Source organism: Drosophila rhopaloa, unplaced genomic scaffold (genome assembly GCF_018152115.1).
Source record: "Drosophila rhopaloa isolate 14029-0021.01 unplaced genomic scaffold, ASM1815211v1 contig_3, whole genome shotgun sequence".
In the NCBI taxonomy this organism is placed as follows: domain Eukaryota; kingdom Metazoa; phylum Arthropoda; class Insecta; order Diptera; family Drosophilidae; genus Drosophila; species Drosophila rhopaloa.
The window spans coordinates 17,893,730-17,919,029 of record NW_025335123.1 but is presented as its reverse complement, the minus strand read 5'-3'; the positions used below and the strand labels follow the sequence as shown (position 1 = coordinate 17,919,029).

Below are 25,300 nucleotides of genomic sequence, written 5' to 3'. Positions count from 1 at the left end.
GCTATTAATCTAGTTAAACCATTATAAAACAATTACAGTTAAATTTGATTCCTATTCAAATAGATATTTAAGCTTTTAAATCAGACTCATTATTCTTTTATTTAAAGGAAAGCAATTAAATCCATTTTCATTTGATCGAAAATGTTAAATTTCACTACAAGGATATCGAGTGCCATAAAACCAAAACATCAAAGGGAACATATTCCAAAATTTTAATAACGGGCGCTCAGCATTGGCAAACAGCATCCACAACATTTTTGGCAAACATGCGCAGAACATTAACGGAAGTCAAAATGAGGGCCCCCTCATTTAAGTACACCACAACAAAAATTTGTATATAAAAAGTCATTATAAACAAAATTTAAATTAAAAATATTTTATTTTAATACATCAAAAGTATTATAACAATTACTAGACAGGCTTTACATAAAAATGACTACAATTACTATGGATATCTATTAAAAGCTGTAAATGCTATGTAGAAGTTCAATAGGACATTTTTTCTAAATTGTGGGTGTCTGTAACAGCAATAATTTGCGACGCGACTGTACGCAACTGTTGCACTTTGCACTTGATTTTCCATTTGCCTCGTCTGTCAACGCCTTTTTGCTATTTTTTTTGTTCCTACTCCTTATATATATTTTTTGTAGTTGCTTTGTTTATTTGTTTATTTTTATGTGTACTGGCCGCAATTGAGAATTTCAGTGAAAAATAAGAAAAGGAACAATGGGCCAGAAAGGGATGGGGCGAACTTCAAGTGCAGCGACGGTTTAGCAAAGAAAACAAAGCCAAAAATATAGAGGGCGGGGGGTGTGGCAAGTGGTAGTAGTAGCAGGAGAAGAGGAAGAGCGACGGCGACAAAACAACAACAGATGCAGCAATTTCCGGTGCTATTGTTCTCAATCGGCTAACGCCATCTCCCTTCCCGCTCCCTCTACCGCACTCCTCGCGTCTATCCATCCCCCTCTTTGGGTCTCCTCTCTATCTGTATCTCAGTCTTTTGGTGGAGTATTTTTTTTTGCGCAGACGCGACTGTTTTGTGGGTTCTTCTTCTTCCACATGCGGGTGCGTCATGCAAATTGTGGTGGTGAAAAAGAAAGGAAGGGAGTGTGCATCGCATCGCACATTTCCCCTCTCCCTTTCCATCACACAAGATGCAGCAGTTGCGTCTGCGCTGTTAAAATAAAATATTAAAACAAGTTGAAAATTGGGCAAATAACCTGAAAGATACTTTGTTGATCGTGTCAATAGATTTTTTTAAATCAAAATGATTAACAAGAATAATTAGTATAATGGGGAAGCGCTATGGGGAAAAATAATGTGAGTACCATTGGCTTTAATGAGTTCTTTGTATCGAGGAAAATAAACATCGCATTGGTTAATGATAAGTCTGGTAATAAACCCATCACAAATGCGAAACTTTCTGCCAATGTGGTAAAATTCGAGTGAAAATGCTGAAAATGGATATAAAAGTCACACAATGCGAATTAAATTAGTGGTTTTCTTGCGATTCCCCGAAACTAACCATTATGTTATTACCACCCACCCCTTTACCACCACCAACAAGAACAATTTCATTCATAAAATCGAGCATCTACAGTGGCGGCTAGTCGAGCGGAACCGGTAAAAAAATTCAGGGAAAATCGGAAACCCATTATGCCCATCAATAAATCTCTTTTTTGTTTCACCAAATGCAGCCGTTGTAAATGACGTATCCGTTCTAAGGTGCGCAAAAAAATCTATAGCTGAATATTCGTGCCTATTGCTGGCACTTCCAATTTACTGGCGCGCACTGTATGCGGCGAGCGCGAGAGCGATAAGCAGTGTTGTCGATTCAGCTACTTTATGGCCAGATTCGAACCTGTGAGATGTGTTCCGTCAAACGTTGTGCTTGGTATTAATGTACTATTTATACAAATCCAAACATTGATGAACGTAGTACAGTGCGAAGAAATATTTTGGGCCTTTTTATCATTGTTATAAAACCAATAGCTTTTTGGGCTTAATTACGTTTGGGACTTAGTCCAACCTAAATATCAAGGCATAACCGAAACGGACTAAGTATTCATTATTGGTTTGTAACACACAAGAAAATGAAGCTTCTGTGGGAATGTCTAAGTTTATCTTACGATGCCCTATATTGTCTGAATATAAATATAAAAAATATATTCCAGAGAAAGTGCCTGGTAAATGTGAACATACAAAAATTATAAGGATTTCAAAAAGATATTGAAAATTGCATGGAACTGTTGAAAAAAATTTAAAATTGAGAAAGTCTTTGAGTAAGCTATACAATATATATTTCAGAAAAATACTTAAATTTTTTGACACATACAATTTTTAATTTTTATCGTTGAGAGACCATCACCTAGCTATATTTAGCTACCTACTAACTTGTTGCCGCTCCGAGCGGGCATCTCTCGGACGAGAGAGCTCTCTCTCCCGTGTGCGGCGTGAGACCCATGGTTTCTGTTTTGCGTTTTCTGTTGCTTTCGAACTTTCGTCGTGAGCGGTTCGTTCGCAGTTTCGCGCGCGCCTGGCGTTTGAATTGAATATTTTTGAAAAACGGTTGCGATAAAATGCAACTGCATTCGTGCTAAATCTTTGAGAGAATACTCGAATCGAATTCGAAAATCTGCTGATTCAAATCACAGAAACGAAACCTTTTTTGTTTTGCGTAGACGCGAGTGCTCAAGAATTTATATTATTTTTTGTGGCAAGCAACAAGTGCGAACCGAAGAAACAGCCCGAAACGTGCTGCAAATTATTATTGTTTTTATGCGGTTTTTTTGTCGCAACAACACAGCTGTCAAAGAATATAAAACAGCAGCAAAACAAAAGTGCAGTGACTTGAAAAAAAGAAGCGATCGCCTCTAGAATAGAAAAGTGGAGAGAATAGAATACAATAAAAGAAAGGAGAATAAAGGAAAAGAGAAAAGAACAGAACAGAACAGAAACAAGAACAGCTCAAACTCATCATCGTCGGCTCAAAAAAGGTAAAAACAAAAGTGCATGGGGAGATTGAGATTACGATCTGAGATTAAAAATCGAACTGTGACTAATTTGTGTGTAAGCCAGTGTTACACTCGTTGTGTTTGTGAGTGCTTTGTGTGCAATTAAACTTGGTTTATTTCATTGCTTCTTCTTTTTCTTATTGATAATTGCTCTCCAGTCCTTCTGCTCCCCTCCTCCTCCCTCCATTCACGTAATTTACGATCCAACGATCGCAAGAGAGGCTTCCTGCACTTAACCCTTTTTGCCCCATCTTCCTCCTCTTTTCTCGAGACCCTTATTTATTGTTGTAATTTTTCTTGGCCTCGAAAAAACGCCCGAAATCCAAGTTGCATATTTAAAAATTCAACACGCAGTTGCATTTTAATTTTTTCCTGGAACTATTCTTGCCAGAAAGCAAAGAACGTAAGGAAGGTAGAAACAATAAAAAAACAACGAACGCGATAAAGAAATCAAAATCATTGTGTGTGTGTGGGGATGCAATTGCCCCCCACCGAATAAAAAATCCCTTTTCCCCTTTAAAAGGGTAAGCAAAAAATCAGTTAGGCCCAAGGCTAAACCCAAAAAAGAGGCAGAAGTAATGCCTTGGTTCGAAATTCGAAGGATTAAATACCCTATTTGCTTTTTACGACTTCTAATTAATGTTAACTATCTTAATTAATTCGATAAGATATGGAAAATATCAGGATCCTTATTGACATGGTGTAGTAATATCTAAATATATTTCTGCGGAACAAGTTTAATTTGATTGTATTCAGAAAGTTAACAATTATGATCCAAATATCAAACTTAAAATCGTATTTTACAAAAATCAATAAACTTTTTTATTCATCAAACAATCAAGTTATGATCAGTTGCACTAGTCGTATTAAACTCTACCTATACTTACTTTAAGGGTATATTAATATGCAGCAAAAACTAACCAAATAAAAGCAATGGGTAGAAAATTCAGCCTCAACCCGATGACCATAACGTATCAAGTGCACTTCGTGCCGCTTTCAATTTTGGCCTTTGGCTAAAACAACAAAACATCCAAAAGACCTGCAATTGATCCGCACACCCAATACCCCCCGAAATTCCCTATATAGGGAGAAGTACAGTGGTCATTTGTAAATGTTGTTTTAAAAACTCATTTCGCAGTGGCTGCAATATCTGCCCAATCAAAGCCTGTTGCTCTGAGTTAATTAAACCTTTTATTTCATTAAAAGTCGGAACTGGGATAAATGAAACAAATAGGAGATAAAAAGAACATACGTTTGATATACAATGTTTATACACACAGTAATAACTACTAATCAAAAATGTAATTTCAATAATATGGATTAAAAATCTTTGGATAGGTAGTAGGTATCTGTGATCACTGTACTTTATAGACCAGCTTTTCGTCTCGGCCTTTTTGACTGGAGGCTACAAAAGCAACCCGATCCCAAAACAGAGTCTAAGAATTGCAATTGGATTCGTTTGTTGTCGCGCGTCTTTGAAGGTTAAGGTTTTGCAATTCATTTTCGCAAGTCAAAGAGCTCAAGATTGAGGCCTTCGATCGGAGGTTTTTTCAACCCTCAACGGATTCTTGGACGTCATATTTTTTATTTGCCTCGTGGCTGAATTTTGTTCGCCAGGCTTTAATCAAATTAAATGGCAGGAAACGTGCAGTTAAACGCCCGCTGTTTTGGCGATTCCTTAACCCACTGAGTGCGCCCCCATCCTCTGTTTTTTGTTATTTTTTTTTACCGCCCATCCATCCATCCCCGCACAGCGGGGAAACCGATTTGGATTCCGATTCAGAATCAGATTCAGCTACAGATTCAGATTCAGATTCCGAGGAATGCTCAATATGTCGCACGTTTGCCACACATGTTTGGCATTTGTTGCCGAACCGAATGCGCAGCTACAAACATACGTAAACAGGAAGAAATCGGGGAGTGTGTATATATCTTGTGTGTTTACGTAGCGCAGTGAGGTAAAAGGAACTCAAAGAGTAGAGGAAAAGACGTCGCTGACGTTTGACAGGGCTCGGCAACAAATTGAGTTATTTAAAAAAAGATACAGACACCTAGAACGACTTGAAGATACTCAGGAATAAATAAATGATTTCTGTTTCAAAAATTATAGATTAATATATTAAAAGATATTGCATTAGGTTTTCACAACAATATTCTAGTTTTTTGATTCATTATAGGTAGTATTCAAACAGTTTTGATTAAAATATATTATAGAATTTAGTGTGATTAAAAGATCTATCACGGCGAACACCATATACCCATTGATTCCACGAATACCAGGTATAAAAATCACAAAAAAGCAGAGCATCTCGGCACCTGAAAAATAGGAAATTGAGCGACAAACAGAAATAGAAAACCGAAACCAAAACACAACAAAGTCGTGCAATGCGGTGCACTGAGCGAAAAACAGAGAGAATCGGGGTAGATAGGGTGATAGAAAGTTGCGTCATATTGTGTGTCACCGGAATCTTAGAAGTAATTGAAGCCCAGGTAAAAAAAAACATGGGGGCAATCCAAACCCAATGATCTACAACCGAGAAACCGGAGAAAGTGATTTGGTTTTCTAACACGAACCGAAACTTGGTCACAGTGGGCTGGAAAAGTCAGCGCACAAGTGTGAGGAAAACGCAGAAAATACATTAAACGAAAACCCAGCAGAAAGATGATTATTTTTTAATGATTTCAACTAAGCGCAGGAAAACGAAAGTTGTTTTTAATTATACCCGTTACTCGTAGAGTAAAAGGGTATATTGTATTCGTGCAAAAGTATGTAACAGCTAGAAGGAAGCGTTTCCGACCCTATAAAGTATATATATTCTTGATCAGGATCACTAGCCGAGTCGATCTAGCCATGTCCGTCTGTCCGTCTGTCTGTCCGTCTGTCTGTCCGTCTGTCTGTCCGTCTGTCTGTCCGTCTGTCTGTCCGTCCGTATGAACGCTGAGATCTCGGAAACTATAAAAGCTAGAAGATTGGAATTTTGCATGTAGATTTAAGGAGTTCCTACGCAGCGCAAGTTTGTTTCAAAAAGGTGCCACGCCCCCTTTAACGCCCACAATCGCTTATATACGATTTTTAAAATTTAAATATTTCGGAAAAGTAAAAGTGCAGTTTTATTGTGTTTATCAATACCTATCGAAATGTAGAAGAAATTTTTCAAATCGGACCATTCGTTAAAAAGTTATGCGTGATCAAAGTTTCTATCTCCATCTCCCTCGCACTTCCTTTACCTGAGTAACGGGTATCTGATAGTCGGGGCACCCGACTATAGCGTTCTCTCTTGTTTTTTTTCCGTTCGTGTTTACTTTTCTCGTTTTTGAAATTGAAGCGCAACAAATGGAATTGAAACGCGTACCCATTCCCGATTTCATCCTTCACCCCGCCCACTTCTCCGCCTCCGCCTCCCTTCGATCCCTTTAACATTGATTAATTTGTTGTTCACGCCGTCGTCGTCTTTCCATTTTTTTTTGTCGCCTCTGCTGCATCTATTTTTCGTTGTCTTCGCATTTTGACAATTTTCAATTTTCCCCGGCATTCGACAGAATGTGGAAACATGTGTAGGGTCTCGTCCCCCCAGATTGCATCTTATTTTTTGTTTTTTGGTTTGGTTTGGTTTGTTTGCTTTAACCCGATTTTTAGGTTTCGATTTCATTTGCGTGTGGAAATGCATTAACAACTAACAAAAAAAGAAAACAAAACTGGAAAAAAATAGAGTTGTCGTTGTTGTTTTTGGAAATTTCTTTGACTTAATTTCTGTAAGGCATTAAGTTAATTGAAATCTACATTTCCACTGAAAGTTTTGGCTTTTAATATGTTTTTCATTGGACTTGTGCTTTGCCATGTCGAATTTTGTATAAACTATTTTAGAAAAGGTGAGTAATTCGGGCTTTTTATAATATATATTCAGAAATTATGAAAATAATTTTAAAACAAATTTGCCATTAACATGAATCATGTTTTAGAAACAAACTGAACTTAATTCAATAGACAATGTTTTCCAAATGCTTAAGGGAATTACCCCATTAGCTAAAGTCTCGAAACTCGAGTTGAGATAAGTTATGCTCCTTAAAATTATACTTCCTTTTCCACTCCTTTCCGGTTTCTTGCTTTTCATTCTCCCAACCGCTGGTAAACTTTTCTTTTAGCGTTATTAATCCGCTTTGGGAACTTTGTACTATGACACAAAGGGACTCACACACTTCCACTCAAATACATCTATGGGATGATAAAGGGGGTTTAGTTTCTGTAGGCTTATCTGGCACGCGCGACTGCCCCAACAAGTGCACTTGAAGTGGCAAAACGGTCAAAGTTTTCCTATTCATATTCGCTTTTCAATTGCAACTTGTCGAGGGAGAAATGGAAAAAATCGCAAAAACGCCTGCCAATCATCGTCTCAGAATTTAATTATTTTCAATTAAGTGAATACTGCAGAGTTTAAGGGTAAAAAGGCATCCAAGAGGTGGAAATGGGAAAATGTGGATTAATTAGTGGGATTGCTCTTGAGCTAGTTGACAGGGATATTGAATTTTAAAGTGGTGTAATGCAATGCATGCTGTACGCCTTATTGAATATAAATTAAATTCAATTTTCTTAGAGTATTTTCATAGAAAAGCTTTGATTACAAAAGGGACAGTATTTGATTCTCTCTCTCATTTGACTATTAAAAGATATTGTTTTTCCTCAGCAAATTGGTAAATTATATCCTATTTTAACCTTCAATTAAAGTTAACATTTCTTAGCTTCATTCCGCTCTTGGTAAATTATTTAAGCTCCTAGTTTTATTTTTCTGGCCGATGTGAACTAGTTCATTTAATTTTTGTGTGCGTGCAGCTGGTCATCGGGGTGTTTGTTTAGCTGAAAGGTCAACGCTGCTTAACCTGCAGCGTAAAATGCACTGCCACCCCCTACTCACTGTGCCAACACCACCACCCCCAACCACACCACCCCCCACCCATTCAGAGTGTGTGTGTGTGTTAAGTGTTTTGATGAGCGTGTAATGGCCTCATGCTGCTGTCAGTTTAATTGATGGGAAATGCTACCAGGTCTAGGTCTATGGCCTCCTCTTTTGCTTTACACGGAAATAAATCTCAAGAAATACTACATTTAAAAAATAATTAATTTGAGGCTGTTGCAACGAATGTGAACTTATAATTATGAATTGGGCACAGTTAATAAATATAAGATCTATAGGTTACTTTCATTGTTTTAATAAACGTATGTATGTATGTTCTTAATTTAGTATTGTAAGAGTTACATAGTCTGTTATTTAAAATCAAACTTCTAACCTACATTTTTTTCGTGTGTATGTCCAGTTAAATTTGATATTTTTTGTTTTGTGTATGCGGGCGGGCATAACGAAGGATGAGAAGGAGATGGAAAGATCAACGGAGTCGCCCCCAACATTATTTTCACAACTAATTTAGTTTCATTTGATTTTATTATTGTCTTTGCTCCCTTCGCTTTGTTTTCCCCCTGCCACGCCCACATTTCCATCACTTAAGCTCATTAACTTGCCATTTATATATATGTATTTTACAAAACACACCCCCAATATTCGAGCAAAAGCTGCGGGTCTCAAGTAAATAAACTGAGCAAGTAAATAAATAAACCCAAGATGAACGATAAAACACAAATTAAATCCAAGTCGGCAAGCAATGTGGAAGAGAACGAAAAAAGTTCTCAGGAAAACTTGAATTTAATGTCATTTGGCCGATAAATCTTCGGCTCAGATCGACAAAAATTGGCCAACAAATTGTAATTTACGATGGAAGAAGTGCCGCACAAAAGATGACGCTGATGATGATGGAGATGGAAGATGGAAGATGTGGGGAAGCTCAATATTCCCACGTTCAATTGTTCAATTGTGGGGGGTCGCAGGGGCCAGGGGTCAGGATTGTGTTTGTATTTAAGCCGAGGCTCTATTAGAATCCAGCTTATATATATATATATAAATACGTATAATGTGTGTGTGTTTAGCGCCGAAGGAAGCCTGTTGAGTCAGTGGGTCCAGATCGTAAATCAACCCAACACATGGGTGTAGATTTCCGGGAGGGAGAGGACAATGGTGACAAAGCCCATCCTCCAACTACAGTATGTGTTCATAGTTGTGGGACTTTTGCCGAGGAATTCCCATCTAGACAATCCACAGAATGTATGAGTCAGAATGCTGTATGAACTCTTTTAGGCATCTCAACAAATACGTATGCATATATGTTTCAAATTTTACTAGTAAACTTTTTAAAATTTTTCAATTAAAACAAAGTGATTTTTAAATATTTATGCAACTACTGAATACAAATCAGTCCATAAATATGGCATAATTTCATTTATTGCAATTGCACCATTTAATGTAAAAACAAACAACGACTACAGATTTCATGCTTGTTTAGCTGGAAAATTGCATAATTGATTGACTGATTTAATATTTGATCAATTAAAGTTAAGCGTTAATTGAGTCATAATAGTCTGTCGTCGGCCACCATCCATTATACAAGCCAGCTTTTCCACATTATGTGCATTATGCGAGGCGAAAACAGCAGTAATAATTCAAGCGCAATTTTCGGCCACATTTGCCATGTTTTGATTATTCGGATAGGCGGAAAGGTGGGGGCGGTATGTAAATAGTAAAATGGAGGTGGGCGGGTGCTTAAACTCTTGACCAGCTGTTGCTGGCTCTAATGTAATACACTTCATTTTTACTCCACTATAACGCTGAATATTTGCATGATTCGCGCATAAAAAAATATAAAGAAAATCATAAAAAATTAAGAGTACGGACGTCGGCGGCACTTTTTGTGGCTGCTGTTTATAAATTGTTTTCAACTATTTTTTATTGCCTGGCCCCAAAGACACACTCAGACGTAAATCTTCTTGGCTGCCGCTGTCAACGCTGATGCGAGCACTGTAAAAAAAAAATTAATTGTGGTTTATAAAAGGGAAAATATTACAAAAATTCCAGTGCTTATAGTTAAATTGATTTATTATTTAAACGGAATCCGGAAGCTGAATTGCCGAATTGTTTCTGGGTGCAAATATCTTAGTGCGACCAGGCAAGGGGAAAATGTGTTAAATTTATGGACAATGTAGATCGCAACTTGGTCCAAATTACAATTAGTAAACTAAAACAAAAATATCCCTTAATAAATATAAAAGTTCTGCTTGTTTTTTATTCGCCTTTTGGTAATTGATTTTTTTTATATTTCTCAGCTTTTCCCTGCTCCTTTCCTCGGCTCAATCTCAATCTCTGTCCCAGGCTCCAACTCTCAAATCAGCTCAAGTCGCTGTCGCATTTCCAAGAGATTTTTATCTCATTTTTATGACAGTTTCTTTCGCACACACACTCACTCACTACGTGATTTTGCATTTCGTGAGGCGGAAAAATGGGGAGTTGGGATGGAAGGGCGGTCTTAGGGGGCGGATAGCCACCAACTGGGCAACCACGTACGACAAATTTTGAGCTGTGTTTTTGCTACGAAGGTAGTTTTCGGCTAAAAGTCAGTTGGTCGATGGGTTAATGGTGGCCAGCAATAAAAACAATACGAAAATATCTGTCAACAAAGAGTTAAGTGCATTACATGAGAAGACATAAATTTCGGGAAACAGCTGCGGTGGCAATAATAGTGTTGAACAATTTGTTTATTCATAAAATTCTTTAGTTCTATTTGTTTATAGGAAACAAATTGGCAAAACATAAGTTTTAAGTGCCAGAATAATGAAAATCATTCGGAAAAATTTAAGACATTAATGAAATACAAAAACAAAGCCATAATAAATACTACAAATATTTATGAAATAAATTATGAGGATATTAAATTAAACAACAAAACGCAAATATTTACAAAATGTATTTATCAATAATATTTATCTTAGACAAACAAAACAATTGAAATTTCTTATAAATCTGTTACTATCTGCGTACCATAAATCTTTCCAATTAAAAATCTGTTGACAGAGTTTCTAATTTTCCGACCTTAGCTGTTTATTTATTATTTTTTTGTTGTTGACACTTTGCTACAGTTCACACACTCAGGCACACACACTCCCCCTAACCGTTCCTTCGCCACCATAAGTCGTTTTTCATTTAATTTTGTGTTTATTTTTTTTTTGGTTTGGGCATTTTCCTCATCAGCTGGGGGGCCTGTGAACTTTTGTTTTTCGACTGTTTTTTTTTTCTGGTTTTGTCGCCGGGCCTGCTCCTTTTGGCATCATCAATCATGCGATAGCGCAGGCGCAAATGCCAAACGAAAACCTGGCTCAAAAGTGGAGGGAAAAAGGCCGAAAAATAATGTTTGACAAATGCCCGACGAAGGGGCTGCGAAATGTTAAACAAATGTTAACATTAACCTTTCCCATCGGTCGCACGTAATTAACAGCCTCGGCGACTGCTTTTCGACAGTCATTCACCCACAAGCAAAGTCCACGATTTGCATCAACAATTAATCAGCTGTCGTTAGCCTGGAGATGGGAAATATAAATATTTTGATTGTTTATTTTGCAGAAAACTAACAGAAAACAAATTAATAAAGGCGGATTGTTGTGTTGAATTAGATATCTAGGTTAATTTACTAAAACTGTTTTTCTTGTATGTTAATTCTGTATATTATAATATTTAAGTCATTCAGTGAACACTAATAGAATACTACTTTTTTTACTTAATATGTACATGCAACACTATTTGTAAATGGAACATGTTTTAAATTAAACCAAAAACTTATAAAGCGTTAAAATTAAATGATGCCTGCTGTATGACATGCAGCTAAAATAATTGAGCGAATCTCCTCTTTCCGTTTGTTGAATATTTGAGAAAACTTTTAATTTTTCGTTGTCTTTGCATATTTTTGCCATAATTCAATTATCGTCAGAGGCCAGAAAATAATTGTAATTTGGGTCAGGGAAATCGATTGACGGCTGATCTAAATATATCGGGGAAATTCGACTATATAAATGCATGCGTACATGCGATATCGGCTGCTCCATCATTTAATTTGAGCCGTGATGAATGCACTCTTTCTTATGTAACCAATTAGCCGCCAGTCTGTCTGTGTACTACCGTTACTCTGTTCTGAAAACCTGTTACCACCTTGGCGGTGGGTGGTTGGGTGGCTGGGTGGATGGGTGGATGGGTGGGTGATGGTAAGGCCATTAATTACGCCACACAACAACTGGCAGCGCTCCATGCTAATGCCGACCGATTCTGATGAGCCTGATGGAGTGGGCTAATAGGTTGGCTTGCCAACACCCAAAACCCCCCACTCCGTTTTCCATCTGGCTTCTGGGAAATGTGTGTCAAAGCGGGAATTTTCCCGAGATGGAGGTGGTTTCTCGGTAACTCGAAATGGTTGGATGGCCAACAAGTGCCGAGTGCGTCTTTTGTGACATGAAACCTGGATTCCTGTCATTCCTAGCCTCAACTTATGCGCGGTCAGTCGAAAACGGAAGCCTTCCTGGTGGTCCCTCAAAATATATCATAATTTCAAATTAGTACGTTAGCGGTTGAGTAATTGAAAATGCCAAAGATGATTTACTGCATACTATAAACTCAGTTCGGTTTTCAAATAATGGTCTAATTTTGGAGTTGTCTAGGAAGTTGTAATTAAAGCGAAATTATAGTTAAACAGTGGAAGATAGATATATAGAGAAATAAATATAGATATTGATTTGTTTTTGACTACAGGACTGTGTTAAGTCGTTTCCATTGCCTCTCCAATCAGCGCCTTACAATCGAGGACTTAATTCTCCTTAACTTCCCCTTACTTACCTTCTTCCGAAGGCATCCGTTCATTAATCTTCCCATTCTCACACATCTTATTCTCCTCCATTGGCTTTAGAGTTGGGAGCTTAGATTTACTCTTAATTGGCTGCCAAATGAGCTGGACAGTAATCGACTCAAGTGCCACGCCCACTTGCTTCCCTACCCAATTTCCCAGCCAATTTTCTTCGATTTCCTCCATTTCTTTTCTTGACTAGTTCAAAACAGAAAAGTTTGGGTATGGGGCTTGGGAATTTCGTGTAAATCAATTTACGTTGCTCCATTTACCCCGTCGGAACTCACGTTGTTTCCAATTGCGTTCCTGTCTTTATTTTCCCATGTGGGCCCATGTCACTTTGGTGCGATTTCGGAAAGCGAACTTTTCAATCAATATTTAATATTAAATCCCTTTATTTTTATTGATTTATATGATTTTCGATGGCCTTGCAGATAATAACAAGCGCCAACAAATTGTTTCCTATCGTTTCTTAGCTGTAAATGCCCTTGAACTTTGTTTCGGTGTTGTTTCTTTGTTGATTGAATTGAATTGAATTCGTTTGGGTTGTATTTTTGTTTTGTTGCTTGTTTTTCTACTTTTTTTTTCGACTGGCACTGAGTGCTCCTGGACTTTGGAGATTTGTTTGGCGACCTTTGGCCGCGCCCCTCCCATCTGCATAAATCTTCGTTGTAATAGGAAAATAATTAAGTTCGCTAATTGAAATTTTTGAATCGTTCATCAAACACAAAAAACGGTTAGTTGTTTATTTTTTTGGGGCGTTGTTCAAAAAAGATTTGCATAATTTCTGTTTTGTTGGCTAAACATAAAACATTTGCCTAATTCGACCTTCTTAAATACCTTTTAATCGGTGGCCTTTGAACTAAAGCCCAAAACTAAACGAACCCAAACTCACACCCAAATCACAACCCATAACCTTAACCCTTCTGTGCATTTAAATATTTAAATAACGTTTAAGAATTATTGGTTTTGTTTATTTCTCGAATTTTATCTATCAAAATTTTGCTTTTCGGAAATGCGGAAATATGAAAAATGACTGCCGGGATCGAAATTTATTACTATTCCAATAGAAAAGAGCGTGTAAGAAGCCATAAAGATATGCCATGTAGATAGTTTCATGGATCATGAAGTAGGGAATTTCAAGTTACCCCTTTGAGCACTGTGAGAATATAGAGGTCATTTGGTAGTTGATTTTGACAAAATGTTTATCTTAAAATAACATATTTAATATTTATACATATATTTAATTAATTCTTATGTAGTGTGAACATTATTAATACTAATAGTGTAGTAAAATTTCAAACTTCTATAATGGTAGATCATTTTTTGCGGTGCTATTACCGACATAATATAGATGCCACCCTCGATTTTGGCTATCAACAGAAAAATGAGGGGATAGCTAAAGTGATAAAGAGGAAACATGGAAGGGGAGCAGTATACAATAGGCCCGAAAACCCAAAAGGGAAACAGAGAACTGAGAGGGAGAATTGTAGAGAATTGCGGAGAACCTCCTACCGATATCCCTCTGATATCATTTATCATACTAATGCCTGGAAATTGAAGCGAGCTGAGAAGTGGAACGGAGATAGGGATATGTATGTACATATGTACGATATATGCGGAGGAAGGGTGGATAGGGGGAGGATCTGAGGGGCATGGGGTCCCAGGGGAGGGGCAGATACAGAGCCAACTGCTTGACACGCATCCACAGCAATAAAACCAACAATGAGAACACTTCCAATGCGAATGTGCATGCAAACGGGGTGTGCGAAGAGGGTAAGGGGTCGCACACACACGTACACCCAGGGGAAAAATAATAGTGGTAGAAAATTGGGAATAAAAATATATTAAAACCACTTAGTTGACACTTTTTTAATACCTTTTACGAAAGCTGCACTTCTATTTTTTTATAATGATCGAACAATAATAAATAAACTTTATTAAACTATACACAAAACTGTTTGAAAAAAATATATAAATATTGTCCTTCCATTGAAATATATAGCTAAATCAATCAAAGGATTTTCGTGTTTTTGTTCGGGAATTCATATCATTTCATGCCTCATTGTTTGTATTTATTTTATTGCAAACAAAACCTGTCAAACGGTTTGCTGATATTTTATCTAAATCTCTAACAATTTTGTTCGCTAGCTGGACAAAAGCAGGGTGGTACTTGCAGCAGAGAATGAAGAGCAGCTGCAAATGGTTTATAGATGCCCCACAACCAATTCTAATTGGAACTAGTTGCTCAGAATTTTTGCAAATGCTCCAAAACCAAAGAACCTTTTCAGTGCGAAAATCCTCCAATCAGCACCCTTCTTTTTTCCGCTTTGCGCTTGACTTTGTAAGTCGTCTTGTAATGATGGGCGATAAGAGGCAATACTTGTAAATACAAAGACACCCACAGTTGTTCATTATCAATGCCAGCGACAACATAAACAACTCAAGAAAAGTAGAGGAGGAAGGCGAAGAAAGTGCAGCGGAGAAAGCAATTGAAAAGTCACGGACAAAGTGTTAACTTCCCTTCAGCATCTGCCTTGCACGGAATCCGATGTTCAATTTATTATTTATTCCACGGAACTGTGCACAGCTGTCACAGCTGTTGATTGGGAATTATTCTAAAAATATCGTTAAGACCTTTGATTAAATAAGTTTGTTTCTCAGATAAATTTCTTCATGTGAAAACTAGAAATCAGAATAACGAAAAGTTCAAATAAATCATATAGAATAATATAATAATATTCTGTAACTCTTGACTTTAAGTACGTTATATTTGTTAATGCAGTGTTTCTTTGTAAGTAGAACTCATCAACGAAGCTGTTAATAATTACTTGTGTCAAGTACTTGAGCATTTGATAACTCTAATCGCAAAAACATGAGCAATTTTCTGCGATAAAATATAAATGAATCATACCATTTATTTTTGAAAATCTTTACGAGACGAGAGAAACCAAAATATAGTATTTACAATTTTCCAATTTTTGTTTGTGATTTGAACATATTGATTAATATATGCGGAAGAGTTTTTCTTGGTGTATTTTTCAAGTTCCCAGACTATGTATGAATTTTCTTAGTTCGATAGTGTTGCTGCTGTTTGGACTCTGTTCGCTTGCCATTAATTACTTGCAGCTCGCACTTTAATTGACAATTGCACGCGCTGATAGAATTGCCGCTCTCTATCATTTTAACGATGATGCCAATTGACGCACTCCTTGGCAGTCAGTCAGTCAGTTAGTCAATCCGATGGTCAGTCCATCAGTCAGTCAATCAGTCGGTCGGTTTGTCAATTACTGATTCCGGCAGTCGGTTATTGAGGCGGTCCCATTAATTGGCTCTCAACGCCTTTGTGCTGCTCGCCTTTTGTTTTCCCACTTGGGTGGCACTTTTTACAGCCATTGTAATGAAAACAAAAACAAGACTTTTTGCCCGCTAAACCAAAAATAAAACGAAAAGAAAAATTGTAAAATGCAAAGCGACAATTAAGTGATTTTTTTTCCACTTGACAACCAATCAGACTGCTCGTTTTTGTTTCTCTGTTCTTAGCCGGGAATTAATTAACAAATTGATAAGTTATTCACTCGACTGCATCCCGCGCCTTAAATAACTTTTGCAGCTCATCTGCTATTAGGTTTCCCTGGCGAAAATTGCCAACGAATTGACTTTCAAGTTGAACCTTTGGCGGATTAATTAACCCGAAGTTTTTATAGGGCTTGTGAAGTAAGTGAAGTAAGATGAACCAGTTGAAAGGGAACATTTGTGAAAATAAGAATTTGTAATGTAATAAAGGAGCATTTCAAGGCAAAATATAAAACAGGAAATTTTGTCAACAAGTTAGATTGTTTTATTTGAAATCTAGAAAATTAAACATTGGTTCCAATCTTTAAGTTATAAGTTAATAAACATTTTGAAAGGGATTTTCCAAATGCATATATACAGAAATATGTAAGATGTTTCTGAGCTTGAGAGATTTATTTAAACTCTGGTCTCTTGACTTCGCCAAGTTGATTTCTTCTCCTCTTTGGTGAAAACTGGTTCCTGCGATGCCATTTTGGTTGCATCATCTCAATGGATGATGACAAATTCTATTCACGTATTCCGCACATCCATTTTCCCACCGATTCTCCGCCATCTATCCATCCATCTATCCATCTGTCTCTGCACGGTTGCTTTTCCTCTGTATCTCTGTATCTTTGTATCTTTTCGCGGGGACAACCTTTTGGTGTTTGCATTATGATTATTTTTATCATGCGCGCATTGTCGGCGTCAAAACTCTTTGGATTTGCCATTTTGTCTCGACGTTTTCCGCTCCACACCGAAGACTCCTCGCTTCTGGGACTGTCATCCTAATCATCAGCCCCGGGAAGTTTGGTGGCTGGCACTTGGCTGATGGAAAAATGGCAGTGCAACATTTTCCTTAGCTCATCTAGTTTCTTTGATGGCATATTTTCCCTTAAAGCCTTGCATTCCAATTCTATCATCGCTGCGCGGCCCTTAACTTCAGAAGAGTCCATCAAAAGTGGGCGAGAAGTTGACAACTATGTTTACTATTTGTCTGCGTCACATAAACCAAAATCGAAGCCACAAAGTTGGGGGAGGTGCGTAAGTTTACGACTCGCCGAGGTCTTACTTACACTGTGCCACAAAACTATACGAGTGGGAATTGATAGTTAGGACTGTTCGACTGACAAGGCATTAAATACACATCTTTTCCGGCTTTCACATTGATTATATGTGATTTTTATGCGAAGCTTAGATTGAGTCCTTCACTACATTGTACTTTTACGATATAATTGATTCTATTAAACAGGTGCACAGACATACATTTGAATTGGGAAATAATAAAGGGTTTTAGCTTATAACGAAATGAGTGATAGATGGTTCTCATTAAGTGGTTGTTAATAATTGTGGTATAATATCGATTATTGCCCTATTAAAATAAAACCAATTAATCAAAATGACAGTATAAGTTTTAAATATCGAATTTTATGACCTTAAGGTGGTCAACAACAATCGATATATTGTATTTGGGAAGTGATCAAAGATTTTTTACGACTCCGCTGTTTGCGTGCCGTTGCCTTATGACAGTGAAACGCACTGTCCGACCGTGCATATTGTATTTACTTATTGATTTGTAATTTAGTCAGTCGGCCTCATTTCGATGCCCATTTTCCCATTTCGGCGCTTTTTCCATTTAGCCACTCGCCTGGCTTTACTATTTTCCCCATTTGCATTTCTATTTTTACTTTTATTTGCCCTTTTCACTTTCATTTGGGTCTAAGTTATTAACTTTTGGTTCCACCTAAGTGTTCCCCGTCTCTTTCGTTGGCTTGAAGCTGCTTTTCACTTTTTATTTTTGTGTTTTCCTTAATTTTGTTAGGTTTCTTTTATTTGTTTTATTTTATTTTCCCCCCTTGCCACGCCCACACGCAACTTGTTGCACTTTTACTTTTACCCGAACACTTTATTTGCTGACTGCATTTTGTATTTCATTGGTTTTGCGAATATTTTGTGCTAATTGCCGTCTTCTCTTTCTTTTCAGGTGAGTTATTCCATCATTTCGCTAATCTTGATTCCCCGATCTTTTGGTAAGTGGGCTAACGGTTTTCAAGGGAAAGAAACACATCCATTAATCTCGGCCAAAGTTCCTTCATGATTCCCCAAAAAGTGAGTCATGGTAGAACATTCAATTCGATGCTCCTTCTCCTTTCCACAATTCCTTTCATCTTTGTCTAACTGCAGTCCCTGCATGACTCACACACACATTTATAAGTGCGTACAGCAGGGGGCAAAAAAAAGCACCTAAAAAAATATTGCTCAATAAGTGTGTCATGTCATTACACTTTTTGGTAAAACAAACAGTCAGTACTTTAAATAAAATTATTGGGAGGTTTTTCACAGTATAATCAGCAAATCCAGGAAGTCAATAAAAATATATGAATATTTTCAATCCTAGTAAATTTAAACTTAAATTAAAAATAATTTGATAAAATATATTTTAGTGTGTCGGAATTGCTACCGACTATTTATTTACCCTCAGCTGTATTGTGCGATTCTCGGTTTGTTTTGTATTGCTGGCTTTCTGCTGCTTTTGGCCATTTATTGCCGGTCTGAAAAGAACTTGGCAAAGACCAAAACAAATTTATATCTCTCGGATACAGATACACTGGCCGACTGACTCATCCGCTAGAGATGGGGAGATGCAGCTGACATCAGCGGAGCGATGCGATGAGTGTTCGAGGGACAGATAGACTAACCGACCTCTCCTCTCCTCTCTTCTCACCCCTTTCTTTTCTGCATTTTTTAATTAAAAACCATTTTCGGTTTTTTAAGGGTAACCTTGCGACCCCGCCCTCGGCGCCGCCGGGTCACCCACAACAAAATATATCAGCTAAAAAAATCGGGGGTACCACATAAAATAGACAAAAGCATTGAAAAGTTCACAAATTGCCTTTCACTTTTATCAGTCATGGCTACAATTGGAGGAAATGCAGATACAGATTCGGTTCGTTCGCGTTAATGGTTATAGCCAGCCGATCCGCTGTTGGGTAATCCCAGCCGGTTCACTCACCTTTGACCATCCGCAGCAATTTGTATTGAAGGTCCCTAGCACGCTATCTACTGCCCTCCCACTCTGCCGCCTTCCCCATTGATCTTATCAACTTGACCAATGGTTCGATGCCCCACAATCCGAAATCTGAAAAGCCAAATCTACAATCCACTGACCACAGAAGAAACACACACGAAACGTGTTCATAATTTGTCAAAAAAAACAAAACAAGGCGAAGATGCCTATGACATGACACAAAGCTACAGTGGAACAAAGATTATTTATAAGGAGAAACTTTAAAGTATAGCTAAACGGGGTTCCCCATTATTAAGATTTATAGCCAGAAAGCAGTAGCAAAATATATATCAAAATAAGCTATAGCTCGGATGTTTCTCCTTCTGAAATTGTTTCTTTCTTAAACAAAGTATATTTTCATTTCCATTACATTTTTAAAGGCTAATTAATTTGTGTATTTACGTTTGTGGCGGTGACGAAAGAGATGTTTATATGAGAATATTTTTATTTTTCCTTAAAGCTCTAGAATTGCACACTGGGGCTAAATACATTATGAAGCCTACCTTTGAAAATTATTTGGGAAGCAACTGTTTTTATAAGGAAATCAAAAATAAAATGGGAACATTTTTTAGTCAACTATTAAAATATCAACTTAAGTGTAATAAAGATTTAAAATATCATTTAAAACTATTTTTGTTATTGCATGCCAATGCCATAATTTTAGACAAAATATTTGGCACCACTGTGGTGCGGTGGTGCGTCAGTGGGGTTTTCGTTGCCGTCAGCTGTCGACGGTTTTTTGAACTCGGGCGGATGTCATCTTGCGCCTCGTTCTCTGCTCGTCAAACTTAATTGGGCATTCGGCAGTCACCGCACCACCCATTCGCCCATCCACCCACTCACCCACCTTCGCCACCACCCTTCGAGACCACCCCCCCACCTCCTGATTTCCCGCGGTAAATGCAAATTAAATATCATTTAATGCTAAAGCGAAGAAAAATGTACGAGAAATGTACGAAAAATGCTGCCTTGAACCTTCAAAAAGTTTGTTTGGCAGCTATTGCCTTCTTTTTTTGGCCCGCAGATCGGCCATCTCTTTCGAATCCGGAAGTTTAGCCAAATGTTTTTGTTGTGCCGGTTATTTCATAGCTTTTTAAATGCTGCAGAAATTGTGATGATTATACAAATATATGCAAACGAATCTATAAGTGTTATTGTTTTTTTCGCATTGTTTATGCTTTTTCTTTCGAAATAAAAACGAAATGTTTTTGTAATTAATTGGCGCTGGCGCTTTTCATTTGGCTGCAATCGACAAGTGACTCAAATTCGTTTAATTTATAAATGTTTTGTATGCAGATTTAGCGCACGAGACAGTGCGTTTCGGGAATGTAAATTTAGGTAGACTTGCACAATAATTCATCATTAATTGCTTAATAAATGTATTGGTGTTTGCTTTATTGATCGAATTATTATTTATATATGATTTAAATGTCAAAATCCAATTGATTTTACTGATTAAATTGAACATGTAAACAAATACAAGAAAAATGCATTGCAAGAGAAATGAGTAATAAATAAGTAAATGTAATTATATATAAGTGATTCAATTAACCACTTCTTTTGATATATTTTATATCAAATGTAACGCGCTGTTCTCATTATAATATCTCACCCTATTTAATGGTGATACGTGCTCCTCTGGGTGTTTAAAATAAATGTTCGTACTGGCGATAATTGTTGTTAAATGCTTGCCAAGCGAAACAATGAAGCGAACTAAAGAACTATAATTTTGCGTTATGCATCTATGATTTAAGTGTTTGTATCTGGACATTTGCGGCTGTAAATGTATCTGTATCCATATTTGTATCTGTATCGCGACTCTATATGGCCAAGCAGCCAGCTGTATGTTAATTTGTTTGCTTTGTTTTGTCGCATTTGCCATTTCATAAAGTTTCATAAATTATTGCACAATTAACCTTGAACGTTGGAGCGTTTTTAGCTTCAAGGGGGGGATATACGATGTGATGTGATGTGTTTCCCTTCTTAAGTTTTCCTCTGCGATCTGCGATCTTGAGAACTCTGCGTTGGCCGTCGGTTCTTTATGCCCCCAGACATCGGCAGATAACCCATTTGACACTCGACTTTATGACAGTTTGCGACTCATTTAAAGCGTATTAAGTTCTTGCTTTTTTCGCTTTTGCTTTTCTCTGTCCTCTGTTTTTTTTTAGTTCGCTCTTTTTTTTTTTGCGCCCCACACTCATTATTATTATTTGTGTTTTTTTCTTGGGAACTAAGCGAAGGACTAATGTCGATTTCCCCAGGTTCTTTTCATCATCTAATGGGTGTACTCGACCCCCACTAATTTCAGCTGAAGGTTCCCTGGGTTCATTCCAAGGTATTTTACTTTATTTATATAGATTTTTAGAGTGCTTTGAACGGTCATTTTGAATTTTGTAAATAAGACAGAGTTGGCTACGCGGAAGTTCCAACAGATGAAATGATTGTTCATCGAGAATGTTCTTATCAGCTCAGAATGCGTGTACATATGTATACTAAATATTTTATGGCAATCTACTGGGATTTCTTGAAGTTGCCCAGCAACCAGGCTTTATAAAGCAATTCTGATTACTTCTCAATAAACATAAGGTGCTAGTTATATTTCAGGGTTTTAAGTTATTAAGTTTCTTCTAACTTGTAAAAAAAGGTCTTACATTTGGCTTCTAGAGTCCATAACTTTACCAAATTTTATCCGATTCCAGAGTGGCATATCTCTAAAGAATTGTGATTCGATTCTCTAAAAATCTCCATTCAAAATTTTCAATTTATCGTTGATCAAATTTTGAACCCATTTTCATGTTAGTTATTTCTGACTTTCCGATGTCTTGTAAAAAGAATGACTTAAATTTGGACTTCGAGAGTCCATAACTTTACCAAATTTTATCCGATTCCAAAGTGGCATACCTCTAAAGAATCGTGATTCGATTCTCTAAAAATCTGCATTCAAAATTTTCAATTTAACGTTGATCAAATTTTGGACCCATTTTCATGTTAGTTATTTCTGACTTTCCGATGTCTTGTAAAAAGAATGACTCAAATTTGGATTTCGAGAGTCCATAACTTTACAAAATTTTATCCGATTCCAAAGTGGCATACCTCTAAAGAATTGTGATTCGATTCTCTTAAAATCTGCATTCAAAATTTTTAATTTATCGTTGATGAAATTTTTGACCCATTTTCATGTTAGTTATTTCTAATTTTCGGAATCTTGTAAAAAGAGTGACTCAAATTTGGACTTCTAGACCCATAACTTTACCAAATTTTATCCGATTCCAAAGTGGCATACCTCTAAAGAATTGTGATTCGATTCTCTAAAAATCTTCAATCAAAATTTTTAATTTATCGTTGATCAAATTTTTGACTGATGTTAGCTTAGGAGACTATTATGCAGTATCCTATGGAACTTGATGAGCTCAGCGGAATACGTTTTGTACGTATTTTGATTACTAATCACTGTTATTATTTTTGATTTTATATGGCTAGCCAATTATTTCATTTTCGATATATTTTCCTGCTTTGGCAGTTTTATCTCATGTATTTCAGGCCTGCTCTTAATTAGACCACTAACTAATTGCTCTCTACGCATTGAGAAACATTTCTTTTTTCACGAGCTGTGATTTATTTTTCGTTTCCCACTTTGAGATGATTGATCGACTTTCTTGGGCTGACCTGAAAACGAAAAGTTTCAAAAAATGTCCAACCGCAATAGTAAACTAATTAGCTATAAAAAAAAGCAAAAGGTGTTTTGGCGAAATTTTTATGAAAAGCGCAAAAGTTTTTCTTCGAAATCGCTGAAAAGTCCATCTGAAATCCAAACAAATTCCCCTTTTCTTAAGATTTTTTTCATATATGTACATATATGTACTTACCATGTTTCGTTGGCATGCTTTTTACTTGGATTTCATGTGTAATGGAGAATGTTTTACCCCGAAGCGAACAAATCTGCATATAATTGGTCTTTAAGGTTGGAAAGAGGGGGCATTCTGTGGGTGAAAGAGACGGGCTGATGTGGTGACCACGCTTGGTTAGTTTTCCATTCCAGAAGATCCTTTGAAGCGGAGTTCCGCTATTGATGATGATGGATGTGGAAAGTAGAAAAGCCGAGCGAACGAGAGGCAAATTATGGCAAAAAAGAGAGGGCCGACCCTAACCTCCGCACCCTTTCAAAAACACTCCCTTTCCATAACAAATAAAAGCTGCACCCATCACTTGAACCTGCTCCAAAAAACCAGGTGAATGAAGTGCATACAAAAATAATACAATGCAAAATGATAGAAATGCAGGAAAGTATAATACTAAGCTTGAAATACTGCCAAATGAAATACAAAACAATTTGATACAGAAAACATTAACGAAATAATACAAGTCAGAAATAATCCGTCAGTACAAATAAAAATGTATCGAAAAAGAAGCAAATAATAAAATCTTTTATAAATACAGGTCGACACAAGTATCGATGTAGGCCGAAACAAGCAAAAAAGTAATACGAATGAAATACAAAGCCCAGCAATTTAACACAAAAATGTATACATGTATTGCGAAAAAACAGCAATTAAAGACCCAACCCCCTGAAATGTAATTTGAATATTTTGATAAATTCGCAATCAACTTCAATGGGGAGTCACTCCAACAGGTGCAAAAAAAAAAAGTAATAATGTGACTGGTTTCAATTTCGACTTGAACTTGAATGGATGGCTGGAGACCCCCCTTCAATTATCGCAGTATAAACAAACCTCAACTGTTAACCCATTGAGTAGGTGGACGAAGAAGAAGCAGAAGAAGCTGGAGAAGTAGCTACATCATCATCATAATAATCACAAGTTGAACTGCCGAAGGGCAGACTTGCTATAAAAGTCACGTCCTTGACTCAAATCTGTTCGCAGCTCTCTCGCAGCGAAAAGAAATATGAAAAAATACGAAAAAATAATATATATAAAAGTTAAACAACGGCAAATAATGTGAACAAAATTAACATTTAGGCAGAGTTCAAGTGGCAGTAAGCCTTTTGACATACAAAATTCTCGAAAGCTAAGTGCATTTTGGGGTTAACTAAAAGGTCCGGCCAAATTGGTTATATTATCGCCACACGTTAAGTAGATGCATATTGTGGCATGAAACATAACCCTATTTAATCCTATTAAAATATTTGTAGGACTTATAAAAAAGTTAGTTAGTAACTTTATTTTTCATATACTAAAACTCTGTGTAAAATAGAAAGAGAGAAAAATGTAATATATTTGAAAAGTTCGTGTTAATTTGAACTGAAAGTTTTTTGAATACAAAGTTTGGGAATATAAATTCTGAAAACAGAGGTTGATATTTTATAGAAACCTGCTACAGCCTTTTTTTAATAAATATTGTACATACATACATTCATTAAATGCCATAAATATCTGGAGACATATTTGTTTAAAGGAAAATAAACCAAGGCATTATTTAATTTTTAAAATATTGCAAATGTAAAATAAAACTTTGTGATACCTTGGCAGAAGGGCTTACGAAAATATAAGCCGAAAACACACTGATAACGAGAACATCAAAAGGCAAAAATACAAATTTGAAAGTGCTCGAAGCGGGGGATTTGCCTTTCTCCCGCCCCCCCACCTCTTTCCCCATCTTCCCTTATCTTTTGCTCCATTTAATTCTCTTATCATCTCCATCAGTTGGCTTGTCTCCACTTTTTGTCACTCATTTGTCTCTGTTTTTTTCGGGGGTTTATTTTCTTTATTTTCGGATCTTTTTCGCTTGCCCTTGCGCTTTTACATATTTCATTTTTCCTTTCTCACACTTTCCTTTTGTTTCGCCTGTCCGCTTTACAGTTAGCCCAGGGGGACTGACCATATGACTCACTATATACATTCATTGACGAAATCGCAAAATCCGCCGATTCTCGCCATCCGCGATT

At 36.8% G+C, this 25,300-nt stretch overlaps 1 protein-coding gene across 1 annotated transcript in view; it reads left to right on the top strand.

Moving 5' to 3' along the window:
- Positions 1-25,300, top strand: part of LOC108045217 — an 81,860-nt gene that overhangs the window by 23,545 nt on the left and 33,015 nt on the right. The gene's annotated exons all lie outside the window — the stretch shown is intronic.